This window comes from Palaemon carinicauda, chromosome 24 (assembly GCF_036898095.1).
Source record: "Palaemon carinicauda isolate YSFRI2023 chromosome 24, ASM3689809v2, whole genome shotgun sequence".
Lineage (NCBI taxonomy): Eukaryota > Metazoa > Arthropoda > Malacostraca > Decapoda > Palaemonidae > Palaemon > Palaemon carinicauda.
The window spans coordinates 56,614,218-56,628,288 of NC_090748.1; positions in this window are offsets into that span (position 1 = coordinate 56,614,218).

A 14,071-nucleotide genomic window follows, 5' to 3' on the forward strand; every position below is an offset into this window, starting at 1 on the left:
CAAAGCGGGAGTAATTGAATGTGTATGTACCAAACGGAGTAGTGATGGCGGTCTTGGGAATGTCTTCTGGCTACATAGGCACCTGATAATACCCCTTTAGAAGGTCGAGCGTAGAGAAAACCTTTGCTTTGTGCAGGTGGGAGGTCACGTCGGCGATGTCTGGGAGGGGGTAGTGATCCGGTTCTGTTTGCATGTTCAGGCGCCTATAATCCCCGCACGGATGGAGGGAGCCATTTTTCTTCAGAGCGATGTGTAAGTGGGACGACCATGTGCTGGAGGCCTTTTGGCAAAGGCCCATGTCCTCCATTTCGGGGAACGTCTGTTTGGCGTCTGTCAATTGTTCCGGTGCCAGACATCTGAATTTTGCGAAGACTGGGGGTCCCGTCGTCTTGATATGGTGGTAAATAGCGTACTTGGCAGGAGCCGTGGGCGTTTGGCGAAGTTCTGGACGGAAAACTTCCATGTACGACGTGAGGAGGTGGGCGCAGGCATCCGTGGGTAGGCTGATGTGGAGAGTGAGGTTGGAGGGGGTGGGTTGAGGAGGTGTCGACAAGTATGAGTCTGTGTTGACCAATCGTCGATGGCCGATATCGACCAGAAAGTGGAAATGAGAGAGGAAATCCGCATCGAGGATTGGCAACGTGACGTCAGCAACGACAAACTTCCAATTAAATTTACCATTTCCAAACGATAATGTGAGGTTCTCATTACCGTAGGTGGGTATCGCATATCCGTTGGCATCTACCAAGCGGACGTCGGCAGACGTAGACAGACTACGTCGTGTCCTGAAGAGTTCCCTTGGCAAAAGAGAACAACAAGCACCTGTGTCTACCAAAATTCTCACGCCCATTCCTGCATCATGTAAAAAGAAAAGATTAGAAACACGGGAGGCCACCGCCACGAGCGATGGCTTACTTGCACGTTTTTTGGCCACTGACAATCCTTGGCACATTTCTTCACTGTTACCCTGAATCTGTAGAGGTAGTAGCAAAACTGCGGCGGATGGGAGGTAGTAAGTGGCTATTGAAGTCGTTGGTTGGGGCGCGAGTGAGTGGTGGGTGATGGGTGGCTTTGTCGCCGCTTCGGCACGTCACGGGGTAGGTGTGTATGTCCTACAGCATTCATGTGAGCTTTGGTTGACGTTGAATAGGCATCCTCTTCGTCAGGAGTGGAGGCATTGATGGATATCTTGAAGTGGCTGTCCATAAGGGCGTCAGCTTTGGTCATCAAGTCCTTTGTGGGTAAATTATTGACATCTGGTATGGCAGCGGATACAGGTTCAGGTAAACGGCGTAGGTGTATCCAAAGGGCACGAAGTAGGTTCACCTCACGAGGAGAGACGTCTGCGGCAGGTTGCAGGCGAGCGATACACGTCATTTCCCTGAGGGCGAGGGAAGCCCTTTGGTCCCCCAATGGTTGTTGCGAAAGCTGAAAAAGCTTTGCTATACAGGTGGCTGGCGACGGCGAGTACTGCTGCAGAAGGTATGTTTTGAGGGCGTCATACGCTATTGGGGTATCTCCTTGTTCACAAAGCCAGTCGGATATTTCCGGGAAGGTGTCCTCTGGTATCACCGCGAGAACATATGCTGCTTTGGTGGTTGAGCGAGTCACGCCCTTGATGCGAAACTGGACTTCTGCGCAGTGAAACCAAGCAAACGCCTTGCCGCTGGCGAATAACGAAAGTTTCAATGGGGCAGCCACAGCGCCAACTTCCGCAGAGTCCGCCATAGTACCAATGACAGAGGGGCGAGGGGAGGGGGGTGGAAGGCTGGAGGAGCGAGTCAACTTCCGGGGTCACCAATGTGACGAGCCGAGAGAAGGCTGTGACTCAAAGACAGGATGAAAGCAACTAAATAACTTTATTACAGAACACTCACCTTTATATACAAAAACTCAATGTAACATGAAATTTCCCGTTCAAACCGACATGCATTGGTTAACAGTTAACGGTGAGAAAAACATATATGTTATTTCAGGTTCTTTTTAGTGCGAGGGGAAAGCGAAGATTAAAGCATAATATACACACAAAATGAAATGTCGTTACTATGTATGATCATGTGACACACGGTTGGTACAATCCCCTCCCAATTCTCAGTGGGGGACCGCGTGTCATGCGATGGCTGCTCTTGGACCGTTTCAATAGGAAACGTCTTAGTTGTAGCACATTGCGATCAGGAGTTGTAACGGCTCTCTTGTCCACGTATCATACCCCTACCTTATCTTCGAAGACAAGGTTAACTCTATTCTGGGAAGGATAACCACGTCCCTGATTTATACACGATATTTCTCGGTATAATAGCTCCGGAGGTTAGATCTCCGTTGATACGTCTAAGGTAGAATTTCCTGGGTATATCACTCGCAGATATATCCCAAGTAGAAGCTGCCAATGAGGAACTTCCATCAGGACGACATTGCTATCTCACACAAAAATAAATTTTTCCTATATCAAAATCCGTTATATATATATATATATATATATATATATATATATACATAAGTATATATATATATATATATATATATATATATATATATATATATATATACATAAGTATATATGTATAATTATAATATATATATATATATATATATATATATATATATATATATATATATATATATATATATACATACAATATATGCATTATATGTATATGCCATATATATATATATATATATATATATATATATATATATATATATATATATATATATACATACAATATATGCATTATATGTATATGCCATATATATATATATATATATATATATATATATATATATATATATATATATATATATATACATACAATATATCCATTATATGTATATGCCATATATATATATATATATATATATATATATATATATATATATATATATATACATACAATATATCCATTATATGTATATGCCATATATATATATATATATATATATATATATATATACAGTATATCCATTACACACACACACACATATATATATATATATATATATATATATATATATATACAGTATATCCATTACATATATATATATATATATATATATATATATATATATATATATATATATATATATATATATATCACAAGCACACGTGATTTCAATCAATATAAATATCACCCACAAATGGCATTTAATACCGAATTCTATCTTGGGAATATATATCCACTTGGAATTCATATTATGGTAACAGCTTCTGGCCGGGTGGAGATTCAAACCCCCACCTGTGGGCCGGAAACCATGCCAGCAACGGCTCTACCGACTGAGCTATCATTTTACTTATCCTAGCCATTATCTGGTTTGCTTTTTTCAATCTTTCACTAAAATCTAATTCTAAAGACCCTGTATTGGAGATCATAGTTTCTAAATACTTGAATGACTCTATCTCATTAATCTTTTATCCTTCTAAAGATATTTCGTCTCCCATTGCATACTCCGTTCTCATCATCTCTGTCCTTATTCTATTTATCTTCAGCGTAACCTCGTGTGATATTCATGCATTCTGGTAAGCAAGAATTGCAAATCTGCTAACAAGGACACCATGATACTCTAGGTCTGCTAAGTTCATATTACCAATCCAGTCCAATTCTTGTCCACCATCTGTGACTGTTCTATGCATTACAAAATCCATGAGGAGGATAAACATCAGGGGACAACACATTCCCTTGGAGTACTCCACTGTTCACTGGAAATTCCTTTGATAAGACTCCATTAACATTAACTTAGCACTTGTTATGTTCATAAACAGACATTATCAAATTTACGAATGTAAGAGGAATTCCATAATAACGCAGGACTTTCCATATAATTGGCCAGAACACCCTATCAACGGCTTTTTCATAGTCCACAAATGGCATCACGAGTAGATTTCTACATTCTACGCATTGCTGTACATGTCTCAAAATGAAATCTTGGTCAGTGCAACTTCTACTTTTTCTAAATCCTGCTTTTTCTTCTCTCAGTTTTTCAATAATCTTTCTCTACAGTCTCTTTAGTATAAGCATACTATATATTTTCATAATAACTGACGTAAGTGTTATGCCTCTGTGATTATTATAATCAGTCAGGTCTTTTTTTTTTGCTATTTTCACCAATACTCCTAACTTCCATTCATCAGGTTTTGCTTCTTCATGCCACATTCTATAAAATAATCTTATAAGTACTTTGGGAGTCACTTCATTTTCGGTCAGTATCATCTCGGCAGTTATTCCATCGTATTCAGGGGCTTTCCATATCTTTAGTGTTTTGAGGGTAACTTCAAATGCAACCACAGTGAATTCATTCATGGGCACATCAAGGTCTTCATCAGCTTCAGGTTTATCAATAAATTGTTCCTTTCATATCTCTTATTCATAACCTCACACAACTGTTCCATCCAACGTTGTCTTTCTTCATCTTCTGTTGTTATAACAGATGCATCTCTCTTTTTGATGGGTATATGCTTCTTCTTTGCCCCTACAGAGATTTCATTAATAATTCCATGAGCAATTGTTATCCCCTAGCCATTTCCTGAATTCATAGCTTTGTCAGCCTCATCTGCTTTACTGTCAAAATATTCTCTCCAGTCATTCCTGTTTTTTCTTTTGAGCGCACTATCAATAATGGAATACTTAGAATGCTCTACATTGTAATTTTCATTACTTCCTCGAAAACTTTCAAAAATCAATTTCATGTTTTATAGTAACCCAAGTATCATTTGATATCCCAAGACTTCTCTACCAACTGACTGATATATGTTCCTAATATCACACCATTCTTCATCAATTGTTTGTTCTTCGTCTCTTAGTCTCCAAGACCTCAAATTGATTCCTATATCAAATTGCAAATGTTTCTCTGTGCTCTTCTTCTAAGAGTTTTGTTGTATAAAACCTATTAATTCCATCAACCTTTCAGTTTTAATTTCATTGTGGTAATAAGGAGCTGGTGATCACGACCAATATCTGCACCTCAATAGCTTTTTACATTTCTCAGAGTCCTCCTTCTCTCTTTATTAATGGCAATGTGATCTATTTGATTTTTGTAATCAAATATGATCATCAACATCTCCTATGCCTATTGACACAAAGGGCCTATGTTAGATTTCCCCAGTCGTCTCTATCTGAAGCTTTCAGATTAATACTTCTCTATTCATCATCTTTTACTTCACGCTTCATAGTCCTCAGCCACGTAGGCCTGGGTATTCCAACTCTTCTAGTGCCTTGTGGACAAGATGGAATAATAAAGTGTATACACACACACATTGATACTTTTCGTTGAAAAATAGTTATTTTGTGAAAGAAAATATGATTACGTCCACTGTTACATACATTGTTATTTTGTGGGAAAATATACTTACATGCTTTCTTTTTAAAATTCACGATCGCATTGTTATTTCATTTGAAAATTTATATGTATATATATATATATATATAAATATATATTCATATATATATAAATATATATATATATATATATATATTTATTTATATATATTATATAAATAAATAAGTATATATATATATATATATATATATATATATATATATATATATACACATGTATATATATATATATATATATATATATATATATATACATATATATATATATATATATATATATATATATATATATATATATATATATTATATGATGATAGCTCCCGGATCTGGGCACCAAAAATATATTTACTATGGCTCATGTCTGGGAACCAAACAGATAATATGATATATTAACTTCGGCTGGCAAGCTAATCAACCTCTCGAATGCATTGCTTGAATTCACAGGAAGAGTCCAGAATGAATTAGGATGACATATAAGGGTCCACCATTTGCCTGAGAGGGAGAGAACCAGCCTGACATTCCGAAAGAGCCAACGTCTTACAATCCTCTCACCTGCAGCTCTTCAGCCATAGTGCTTTCTCTAAAACGTTTACCCTGTATAGTGCTGGTTAAACATTGTGATATTTTTGTGTGTTTAATTTTGAAGAAGTGAAGTGTATTTGTTAGTACAGTTTATATTGCAAAATTATTATTTTTTTTTTTTTTGGTGACTCACTCTGTGTTTTGGTTAAAAAGTGAAATGCATTTATTCTTGCTTAACCGTTCTGTAACCTTGTGTGAGCCTAAAGGTCGTAAGAGTAACAGTTAATTATATGTAAGTGTAATTATTTGTTTATTTACTATAGTGTTAAAGTGTCAACTTTTTTCATTAATTGTCATATATTAATTTCTAGTGAAACAAGTGTCTTTTGTCTTAAGCCTAAGGTCTATGTACCAACCGTGTGTCACACGATCGTACATAAATTATTTTGTATATAATGCTAGTATCTGCGCTCTTCCCTCGCACTAAAAAGAACCTGAATAATCATGTCTCCAGTTTTCCACTGTAACATTGTTTGTCTTGTGAACTTGAAAATGTCTGTTGCCTTGAGGTTTGGTATATAATGGAGAGTTTTCTATAATAAAGTACTCAGTTGATTGCTTCCTGCCTTTGAGTCCTAACCTTTCTCTCGGCCCGTCACATCTACTTCAAATTTAAATTTCAAGTGATTTATATTTGTTATTGTTATTGAATCGTTATTTTCATAGAACATATTTTTTTTTTTTGTAAAGTGTGTATTGTTTCGATTACCAATAATCATCCCTGACTAAGAACCGAAGTAAGAGGTTGATTTTCAGAATAATTCCGTCAAAAGTAATCACCAAGTATTGTTTTGAATGTAATGTAAAGAGACCTTTAGGTATTCAGTGTTCATATATATTAACGTCTGGTAGTTACGTATTATTCTCAGAACTCGGAGGTATTCAAGTGTGTATCAGATCTATATAAAATAAAGCAGGTGAGTTTAGGAGCCTGAGAGTTTATGAAATTCACTAGTTGTATTAATATATATATATATATACAGTATATATGTATATATATGTATATATATATATATATATATATATATATGTATGTATGTATATATGTATGTATGTATATATGTATGTATATATATGTATATATATATATATATATATATATATATATATATGTATATATATATATGTATATATATGTATATATATATATATATATATATATATATATATATATATATATATATATATATATGTATATATATATATATATATATATATATATATATATATATATATATATATATATACATATATATATATACATATATATATATATATATATATATATATATATATATATATATCGATATACAATGTTGAATTGTGGAAAAATGCTCATGTATGCATTGCATTTTAGTGGAAAGAATGAACTTACTTTCATTTCTAATTTATTGCAAATATGCATACATGTATTACTATCTTAAAAAATAAGCAGCCCTACATGGTAATTTTTTGGTAAAATTCAAATAAGTGCATTGATATTTTCTTCAAAAATATATGCCCAAGTGTTTTGTATTTTCTTTGGGAAGATTTTTATATACGTGCATTTTTATTTTATTGTAAATTATACACGGGTTCATTATTGTTTTGCGAAAAAACTCACAAACGTAAAATGCTGTTTCATTTCAAATATGTACTTATGCATTGTTTCTTTTTGTGGAAAATACTTATGTAATATTTGTTATCTAAGTGGAAAATTATATAAGTACACTGATATTTCGTTAAAAATTCAGATATTGACATGGTTATATACATTAGAAAGCAATTGTAAAATAATCAGTCAACCAGCTTATAAGGACTACAATTGTTGGCGGATCAAACAGGCTTATTATTATAAAGGGCCAAAAGGATGATTAGAAGGAAAAGACTTTAGATCGTTTCTATCTTCTACAGTGTAGACTAATGGGGTCTTTAACTGAAAATATTTTTAATTCCACCAGTGTTTCAAGAGATCAAACGTTGCATAATATATATATATATATATATATATATATATATATATATATATATATGTATATATATATATATATATATATATATATATATATATATGTATATATATATGTATATGTATATATATATATATATATATATATATATATATATATATGTATATATATATGTATATATATATGTATATACTGTGTATATAAAGTTAGGCTATGATGCTAAGATATCCTAGCGGTATGCAAAAGAGAGAACCATTCTTGTTATTACATCCCAAAAAAATGTGCATGATTTTATAATCGGAATACTATTATGTGAGGATTTGGCCATGGTCTGATCTGGATAATTCACGCCCAGGTGACTTAGGTAGCTATATCGAAAGAACAGGCGCAAACACACACACACACACAGAGAGAGAGAGAGAGAGAGAGAGAGAGAGAGAGAGAGAGAGAGAGAGAGAGAGAGAGATAAATATATGAAGTCTTGCAAAATAAATGTAGAATTTTTCTACAACTTCAAATCTGCATGTTTACATCGTCAAAACCCATCAGAGAGAGAGAGAGAGAGAGAGAGAGAGAGAGAGAGAGAGAGAGAGAGAGAGAGAGAGAGAGAGATATACTGTCTTGCAAAATAAATGTAGAACTTTTCTACATCTTCAAATCTACATGTTTACATCGTCAAAACCCATCAGAGAGAGAGAGAGAGAGAGAGAGAGAGAGAGAGAGAGAGAGAGAGAGTTCTGTAATGTAAAAGAAAATAAATATAAAATTGGAAAATTTTAAATCTTTAAAGTATTCCACATGTTCGTACTAGAATGATTGCATCGTAAGCCAACTAATCGTGAATTTGCTCCTTTAACGAACTGGCTATCTAACGCGCGCGCGCGCGGTGTTTGATTTCATCGTTTGTGTATCTGGTCAGTGTGAACTCTATATTAGACCAGAATTGATTTGGATAACCTATGCTTGTTGAAAGACACACAGAGAGAGAGAGAGAGAGAGAGAGAGAGAGAGAGAGAGAGAGAGAGAGAGAGAGAGAGAGAATTATGTCTCTGTAGTTCTGTAGCAAGTTTGTTTTTTCTTTTTTTTACTTTCAGTTCTCTTACGTTGATTTTATTCAAAACTTGTTTGCCGTTACAGCCCTCAATATAATTCTTGCGGAACATCTTATAACATCAAATGAAAAAAGAAAAGAAAAAAAAAAGCCGGACGAAAATTGTACAATACTCACTGTGCAGATGAATGTGTAGATTTTCGACTCCCGCGAGTCCGTGGCGGTGTGACCCTAGCCGACAGTTATTAGTCGTTCCAGTATTGGCTTAGCGCCCAATGCAAGAGGTTGTGTTCGTCTTTCCCTCTAGCGTTATCGTGAGGAGACTCTTGTTTCGGGGAGGTTATGACAACTAACTTCAAAATTTGTATAATGGTGGAAACTGACTAAGTTTGACATTGAAGTCTGTGTGCCGTTTGTACTAGTGTTCTATGAAATATGACTTTTACTGAGCGTTTCGAGGGCTTGGAAGTTTAAGTGTTCATTTGTTGTGAACTGGTGTGAAAACTGCCGCCTGTTTAATGGATTCTTATAAGTGTTTCCCATTAATGGTTCGTTAGTATATATTTTTGTGTAGCCTAATTAACGTAAGCATATTCCGTAAATCTTAGAGATACATCCAGGAAACTATGATAATTTAATCATATATCGCACATCGGTGTAATCTTAACGTGTAGCACCGTCTATTAAATAATCTTTCCCTTCAATGTGGCCATGTAAATAGCTGTATTACGGTGTTTTAAGCGTTAATTCGACGCCAAATTTAATATTTACCGCTTGGAGCTTACTCATTATTGATAAATTATTGTGATAAACCATGTATGCGTCAATCATGTGTTTAATGTTCGACGGACTTCGTCTAAAGTAGCTGTTCACCTGTTGATTACTTGCTGTTGGCAGCGAAGGACCTCACCGTTCCTCGCTGCCTAAGTACCATCAAATTGATTAAGGTAAAGATACTTTACAAAAATTTTTGTAATTCTTATCCATCATTTTGTGATTCTCAAATTATTTTGAATGTTGTCCCATTACGTATGATTACTGTTACCATCGTCATTTCATTTAGGCTAATGGTAGAAACAAACTGGTCGATTGCTAATTAGTGTTATATGCTGTTGTGCAATTTTATCGCCCTTTATTCTAATGACATGAAATGGTGGATGTCCTGAATCTTCTCTCCTTGTTTCCCCTTTTCCACATTCATGCTATTTTTGGAAAGTTTTGGTTAGTTTCGTAATGGTGTGGTAATGAATATTTTGCTTTATAAGAAATAGTAATAAACACTATGATCCCAATTTGGATTCACAATTAAAATTTCAGGAGGTAGGCCCTCACAAACATTGTTTAGTTCATCATCATCCTTTATTATGGGCCTTGTTTCAATGTTTTATGTTTATATTTCTTTGAATACCTTATTTATTCATCATTATTTCGAGCATATATGTCCAAGTTTCTATTTTATTTTACATTGACACAATTTTCCCAAAACTATTTTAATCAGCATATTTCAATGACACATTGTAAATACATTCGTTTAAACCCATAACTTTTGAGTCGCTGGGTAATGATTACCGAGGTAATCAAATTTTGAGTTTGTATAATTGATAATTAATACTAGCCCACGAAACATGCTCCGTTTGTCAGAACATAGGAGTAATGATATAATGTTCAATTGCGAACGAAGTGAGCATACGGCAGAGCATAAACCAATAGATTATTAGCACAATTAAGTTAGGAGGTAGCAATAAGGTGAATACTGTTACGAAGGACTCCATAGAAAATGGGATGGAAGATCAGGTTTTCTGTGCCTCCGGAATTATTATTATTATTATTATTATTATTATTACTAGCCAAGCTACAACCCTAGTTGGAAAAGCAAGATGCTATAAGCCCAAGGGCTTATAGCAACGTCGAAAGAGATATGTCATATATAAACTATAAAAGGACTTATGTCAGCCTGTTCAACATAAAAACATTTGCTGCAACTTTGAACTTTTGAAGTTCTACTGATTCAACTACCCGATTAGGAAGATCATTCCACAACTTGGTCACAGCTGGAATAAAACTTCTAGAATACTGTGTAGTATTGAGCCTCATGATGGAGAAGGCCTGGTTATTAGAATTAACTGCCTGCCTAGCATTACGAACAGAATGGAATTGTCCAGGAAGATCTGAATGTAAAGAATGGTCAGAATTATGAAAAATCTGATGCAACATGCATAATGAACTAATTGAACGACGGTGCCAGATATTAATATCTAGATCAAGAATAAGAAATTTAATAGACCGTATGTTTCTGTTCAACAAATTAGGATGAGATTCAGCAGCTGAATACCAGACAGGAGAACAATACTTGAAACGAGGTAGAATGAAAAAATTTAAACACTTCTTCATAATAGATTGATCACCGAAAATCTTGAAAAACTTTCTCAATAAGCCAATTTTTGTTTGCAATTGAAGAAGACACAGACCTAATGTGTTTCTCAAAAGTAAATTTGCTGTCGAGAATCACACCTAAAATTTTAAGAGTCAAACAAAGTTAAAGAAACATTATCAATACTGAGATCCGGATATTGAGGAGCCACTGTCATTGACCTATTTACATTTATACTTTGTGTTTTGTTAGGATTCAACTTCATACCAAATAATTTGCACCATGCACTAATTTTAGCTAGATCTCTATTAAGGGATTCAGCAACCCCAGGGGATGGAATAGTTGCAAAGAGAGTAGCATCATCTGCATATGCAACAAGCTTGTTTACTAGGCCAAACCACATGTCATGTGTATATAGTATGAAAAGTAATGGGCCAAGAACACTACCATGTGGAACACCAGATATCACATTTCTATACTCACTATGGTAACCATCAACAACAACTCTTTGAGATCTACTACTTAAAAAGCCAATAATAATGCTAAGAAACGACTCCCGACTGTTCAAGTTTGAAAATAAGGACCTCATGATTAACATGGTTAAAGGCAGCACTAAAATCAAGGCCAATCATACGAACATCCTGACCACAGTCAAGGGATTTCTGTTCAGTATTGGATATTGTAAGAAGGGCATCACATGCTCCAAGGCCTTTACGAAAACCAAACTGCTAAATAGGGAATTGATGATTATCTCCAGCAAACCTATTAAGATGATTTGCCAGAAGACATTCAAAAACTTTAGATAATATGGGAGTCATGGAAATTGGGCGGGTAATCAGTTGGACTTGAGCTACCACAAACACATTTACATATGGGAGTAACATTACCAATTCTCCAACAAGTGCTAAAAGCTCCTCTTCTTGCTAACTTGTGCAAAATAACAGATGACTTTGGAGCAAAGACATCTGCAGTCTTTATAAAAAACAAAGGAAAAAATACCATTCCTGGCAAGCAAATGCTCTAGTGTTTTGATATTTTTTCAAGATATACAACGGTGGTGTATGAAATGCTTACTTTTACTGGCCGTTTCGAGGGCTCTGAAGTTATGTAGGAAAAAAAGGTGTATTTATGTGTTATATTGTTGTGAGCTGGTAAGAAAACATCCGTCTGTTTAATGGATTTATATTAATTGAAGGAATTGCTGTGATCCCACCATAACTTAAAACCTATGTGTTTCCACCTGAAATCATTATGAAAAACGTTGAAAACACCTTTTAAAACACGTTTTATCCATTTTTAAAACTGGTTAAAATATTGTAATAATATAACGAATTACCCAAGTTTCCTCATAATGTAATTCCTCCCCGTTTGTATATTTTTAGAGTTGATATATGATAGTTTAATTACTATCGAAACTGGAATTTGCTAAAAGAAATGGATGATTGCTAGTTTGGCATTTTTCCTTATTTGTTTTATTGTGGGCTGGGGCACGATAACTTACGTATCAGTCTATTGAAATTGTTTATATTTGAGAGTCTGATGGTGAGTTATTGCTCATTCATTGGTTCCGATCGGTTTGGAGAACTTTCTGTGTATTTACAATGACATAGTCATTACCTGGCTTTTTTTTTTTAATCCAATTACGAGCTTTCAAATATTTATGCTCAAGTTCCCGGGTGTTGTTTTACAACAGCACCCCTCCCCTTCAGTTTCAACCACACTACCATAACAAAAAGACTTATTCAAGAGGGAAGTACAATCTATTTCGAAATTTGGTGTAATTTAAGTACAATCTATTTCGAGATTTGGTGTAATTTAATCTATATGGGCAGTTGTTTATGATGAAAACACTCTCCATTCAGTGTATAGCTATTGTTACTGATGTGAAAGTAAACGATATTCCAGATATAGTAACTCAGGGGGCTGGTGTGTGCAGCACAACCATGTTTTGCTTTCTAGAACATAGGAGCAGTGAGATCGTTTATTCGTGAGCAAAGCAAGAAACGGTGGATTAAAAACCAGTAGGACGTGAAGTGAACAATAGAGAATTGTGATACTATAGCTTTCATCCTCTTACATGAACCACACATTTTTCAACTAATTATCCTGTGTTTATTTAGCATTTCTGACCATTATTATTGCTGCAAATCACTCGTTTTTTTCCATTTCCGTACCCTGGAAACCCTGGTTTCCCACTGGTGTTCCCCATAATTGTCTTTATATAAGGTTGTTCAGAAACCCATGAACGGGTGGGTTGCCCCAATAATCATGGTCAGAGATGCATCAAACACAAGATAGCGAGTAGGAAAAATATATGATTTGTGTGTCTGGATAGAAATTAAAGTATCCTATATTTACCAATTTTAGTGAACATTGTAAACTCTTTCACGTTTTCCTTTTTTTTTTTTTTTTTTTTTTGGCATATTGGAAACTTTTGTTCATATTTCTCCATGCTCTTTTACACAATTATGTTCGTTTTATGTGCTTTATCTCGATGTATGTTAAAACATATTTTTATTTACAAATCTTGCTTTAATAGGTGCTTATTAAAGTTAGATGAAGTGAGAATTGTAAATTGTAAATTGAGTTTTTCTGTTGACTAATCAGTCTTGTTTTCCATTACATACTGTAATTTAGTGTGCTATTACTGGACTGTTTCAGTAGTCTGGGTGAGTGATTAGGTCTATAATATATCATATACACAGTCTCATCAACTAACTCTCATAGGTATCTCACTGATTCATGTATTTGTATGTCAGTATCATTATGGTCGGAAAAAACCTAAATC